This window comes from Carlito syrichta, unplaced genomic scaffold, assembly GCF_000164805.1.
Source record: "Carlito syrichta isolate Samal-C Ts95f unplaced genomic scaffold, Tarsius_syrichta-2.0.1 Scaffold288159, whole genome shotgun sequence".
Lineage (NCBI taxonomy): Eukaryota > Metazoa > Chordata > Mammalia > Primates > Tarsiidae > Carlito > Carlito syrichta.
In genome coordinates, this window is record NW_007232255.1 from 5,464 (window position 1) to 10,170 (window position 4,707).

The window sequence follows — 4,707 nt, forward strand, 5'->3', positions numbered from 1 at the left end:
GGCGCGCCCCGCTGCTGCTGCTTCGCGGCCACGGACTTGGGCGCGGCCTGTGGACGGAGAGCCGAAGTCAGCAGCTGCAGTGGGGGCGGGACGCATGCGCCCCGGGCCGCGTCGCGGGCCGAGCCAGCCCAGAACCGGCCCCCTGCTCCGTCCTGGTGTGTCCTGTGTTCGTCCTTGGGGTCGGGGTCTCACTGTCGCCCAGGCCGGAGCGGCTGGACTCCCGGCCTCCAGCGATTCTTCCGCCACAGGCTCCCAAGCAGCTGCCTTGAGGCTTCGTGACGGTGAAGATGAGCTTCAACGTAGCAAGAATCTGCAGAGTCCGCAGAAAACAATCTTTCTCCAGGGATGGGCTGCGGCTGTAAAGGAGAACTCCCCTCCTGGCCCGACAGCTGCTTTCCTGCCGAGAAACTTTGTTCTCTGAGTTCCGAGACGGTCACAAGCCTCGCTGCCTGAAATTACATCGGAAAGAATGCAGCGTCCCGATCTGGCCCGGCGGGCCTGTCCCCACCGAGAAGCAGCCTTGATTTGCAGTTCGGCTGCAGAACTTGAGATAAGGATTCTGAGCATACATGTCACGCTCGGTTTTTCGTTTCTTTGTTTGTTTATTGTTTTCTTTTGTTTGAGTTGGCCGTGGTCCGGCCACCCCAGCGTCGACCTGCCTGCCTCCAGCGAGCCTTCTGCCTCGCCCTTTCAGGTAGCGTGCGCTAGCACACCCGGCTGATTTTTTTTCATGTTTATTGTAGAGCTGAGGTCTCGCCAAGTTGCCCGGGCGATCTCGAAGCCTCGGGCTCCCAAGGTGCGGGATTCCAGGCCGAGCCGCCCGTGCTTCTCTTCCGCGAGGCCTCACCCAGCATTCTGGCTCCACTTCACGCTCCGCACCCCGGGACACACCTGGGGTTCTCGGCTGATCGGCCTAGACCGGTGGCCTCCCGTTTCCTCTGTTGTTCCTTTGAGAGACAACGGGTTCTCCCTGCGGTGCCCAGGCTGGAGTGCAGTGGCTATTCGCAGGCTCGACCACTGCGCACTGCGGACTTGAACTCCTGGGCTCAAGCCATCCTCCCGCGGGTCTCCTGAGTAGCCATGGCTTTCAGGAGCGCGGGCCCCCACGCCCGGTTTCCCGATTGGTCTTGGGTAAAACCGTGAGAGGGAAACAAATAACTAAAGGGCGGAGTACTCTCTCTCCTGTGTGCCGGGTCAGAAATGTCAGGCAAGCGCGCGATTCCTAGAAGCACAGAAATAGCAGCTGGAGTGGCGAGGCGAGGAGGGTGAAGGCCCTACTCTCCCTTCCGTTCCAAAAGTTCACTTAGGGAAAGTGTCCTGCGGTGAAGAATAAATCAGATGAACTGAGAGGCAAGCGAGCCACGAGTTTCAAACCCGAGAAAGTAGGCCGGGCGCGGCGGCTCAGCCTGTAATCCCAGGCAAGAGGACTGCCTGGGCCCGGGGATTCGAGACCAGCCCAGCAAGTCAGTGAGCCCTCGTCTCTACGATCAATCACAGAAACTGGCCGGGCGTGGTGGCGTGTGTCTGTAGTTCCGGTTGCTTGCAAGGGCGAGCCCAGCAGGTTGAGGCTGCGGTGGCCGTGAGCGTGCCACCGCCCCCCAGCCTGGGCCACGAAGTGACATTCCGACTCAAAAACAAAAGCAATCAAACCGAAACACCGAGAAAGGTAGCCCGACATTCTGAGCTCTGCAGACTACACTCCCAGCCTTACACGCAGATCCACACTCTCAAGCACCTTAGTCACAATTTCCCTTACAATACATGCTTACGATATGTATATTTAAAGGTGTGTGTGTGTGCGTGTGTGCGTGTCTCTGCTTTCTTGTGGACACGGAATTGTGCCATTTCCCGTGCTAGTCTCGACTTCCGGCCTCACATCCCCCCGTCTCCGCCCGCGGCCTCCCGAAACACGGAGATGACCAGCCCTCAAGCGCCTCACAGCCAACGAGTCTTCCCGAAACTCACCCGCAGCCTAGTGCACCCGCGGCGTGGCGCTCAGCCCGCCGCACGCCGTCGGGGGACCGCGAGATACAGTGTCGTCTCTCCAAACTACCTTTGAAACGACCAGAAACAAAGCTCCGGGAAGAGAGCGCGTAGGCCTAGGTTTGGGGGGGATTGCAGGGCGCGGCGGGGCGCGGCGGCCACCCCAGCACTTCGGAGGCTGAGGCTCAGGTGGCTTGAGCCGAGAAGCTGGCGATCGCCCGGGGCAAAGAGCCAGACCTGCCGCCTCAAACAGACGAGCAAGCGCGGGTGGCGAGCCCCGGCACGTCCCGGCTGCTTCAAAAACGGCCAGAAAAATAAGCGGCGCCCAGGAGTTGGGAGCTCCAGTGCGCGAGAAGCTTAATCCCACTCCTCACCCAAGTGACGCAGACGAAAACCGTAAAGACGCGAGAACGGCGTGGGGGCGTTCCTTGGGAAGAGGAGATAAAGTCTCTTTTCCGAGTCTCCCTCTGTCGCCCAGGCTGGAGCGCAGTGTCCCGCTCCCGGCCACCGCCGCGACCTGCGGGGCTGAGGCGAGCCTCCCACCTCAGCCTCCCAGGTGGCCAGCGTTGCAGGCCTGAGACCCTGCACCTGGCCCATAGAGTCGTCTTAGAAACAAGGCAGGAGCTGGGGCTCAGTGACTGACGCCGCCAGCCCCACCTTGCCAGGTGAGCTCTAACTTTAACTACATGCTTGTGTCCCCGGAGGGATGCACCGTTCCCGGCAGCACTGCAATACCAGGCCGATGCGTGGAGTGGACAGAGCAAGCTCCCGTTCCATCTCCCAGCTCCAAAAACCCGCTTAATACGTTGTCCTCCAGGTAGAGGACGTATCAGATATTAAACTGATAAGAACAGATACTACACTTGATCTTAGCCAAAAGGCCGAGAAGCGATGCCTCGAGCTGCCCCTCCTGGCGTGCCTTACCACACCCGTTCCTAACACACTTGCGGTCACATCCCTGGTGTCGCGATCCAGTTCTCCCATGTTGTGTGTCTCCGAAACTCCACCGTTCGCTACCCTTCCTTCGTGATCGCCGCCGGGTTTAGGGAACAGACCTTAAACAGGGCCCTTTCCTGCATCTCCCGCCCGCCCTCTGCCCAGCCTGTTTTGCATAAACCCGCCCCTCCTCTGGTGAGAATGTAGGGGATTGCCGGGCTGGTGGCTCAGCCTGCGATCCCAGCACCTTGGGAGGCCGAGGCGAGAGGATTGCGTGAGCCCGCGGGTTCGAGACCCCCCGGGCAACTTGGCGAGACCTCGTCTCTGCAATACACCAAAAAATGAGCCGGGCGTGGTGGCGCGCGCCTGGAGTTCCGGCTACTTGGAAGGCCGAGGCGGAAGGGCCACCTGAGCCCAGCAGGTCGAGGCTGCGGTGGCCATGAGCGTGCCACTCACTGCACTCCAGCTTGGGCGACAGAGGGAGACTCCAACTCAAAAAAAAAAAAAAAAAGGAAAAGAAAGGAAAATAGAGGCGGTTTCTCTATCAAACCGATTCTCACAGCTGAGATTCCCCCCCCCAGACTAGAGTGGGGGATGTCACGTTGTCACTGATGATGATTTTAACTAGCCAAGTTTTTGATAATTTGTGGGGTTTTTGGTTTGTTTTGTTTTGTCCCTGAGTTTAAATGAGCTAAATCAGTTCGTAAAATCAAACTGCTGGCAAAATAACAATATTTACCAGCTTACTCCATTCGGTTTAAAACTTTCATCGTAGTTACCTGTCTGACCTAAGAATCAATGCCTACGTGTGATGACAGTGACGTTCCCATGACCGCAGACCCCCAGCTTTGCCTCCTTTGGGCAGGTCGCGCTGACCGTTTCCTGCTGACTGTTACAAGACTCCTTAGCCATAAGTTCCATGGGATTGTATGCTTTGCTGCCCGAAATCGAATGGCACGCTTTGCAAAACCCCATTGTGACATTTTCATATTTTGTTCTTATATTCTGTTAGTGACCTAACCAAGGTAACTCCATTGTGTAATAATCCTTCTTCCTTGTCCCTATGTCACTACCTTAAACTATATCTTACCCGGGCTCGGTGGCTCTGCCTGTCATCCCGTGCCTTTGGGAGGCTGAGGTGAGTGGACTGCCTGAGCCCGCGGGTTTGAGATCCTCCTGGGCAACTTGGCGAGACCTCATCTCTACAATAAATCAAAAAATCAGCCGGGCGTGGTAGCACACGCCTGTAGTTCCAGCTACCTGAAAGGCTGAGGCGGAAGGATCGCCGGAGCCCAGCAGGTCGAGGCTGCGGTGGCCGGGAGCGGCCACTGCACTCCAGTCTGGGCGACAGAGTGAGACTCCAACTCAAAAAAACCAAAAGCCAAAACAAAAACTATATCTTGATGACAGAACTCCAGGGACTTTCTGGACACTGGCTATACTTAGGACATAAAATTAATCAAGCCTCCCTAGCAATCAAAAGTTCCCATTTTCGTTGCCAAGTTGCTAGTTAATAGGTGCTATGGTCACTGAGTCGCTACGTAGCCAATACTACAAATTCTACCTGTAAAAGCTTGTCACAAACTGCACCGATGTGTCAAGAGTTATTTTTCCTGGCGTTTGCCTGCTCTTGACCCACGCGCTAATAAAACTCTAGTTAATTGGACTCAGCTTGCTGGTGTGACTTCTTCTTGCTTACTCGGTCACAACAGTGTTGGTAAACCAAAGAAGTTTTTACAGGTTCCCATAAGTAAACCCTGAGCCTTCAGGGAGGGGCCAGATTAAAGG

General features: G+C 56.6%; 1 pseudogene; it reads right to left on the reverse strand.

The window, feature by feature from the left end:
• Window positions 1–2,967, reverse strand: part of LOC103255474 — an 8,156-nt pseudogene extending 5,189 nt beyond the window's left edge.
• Between the last annotated feature and the right edge of the window lie 1,740 nt (window positions 2,968–4,707).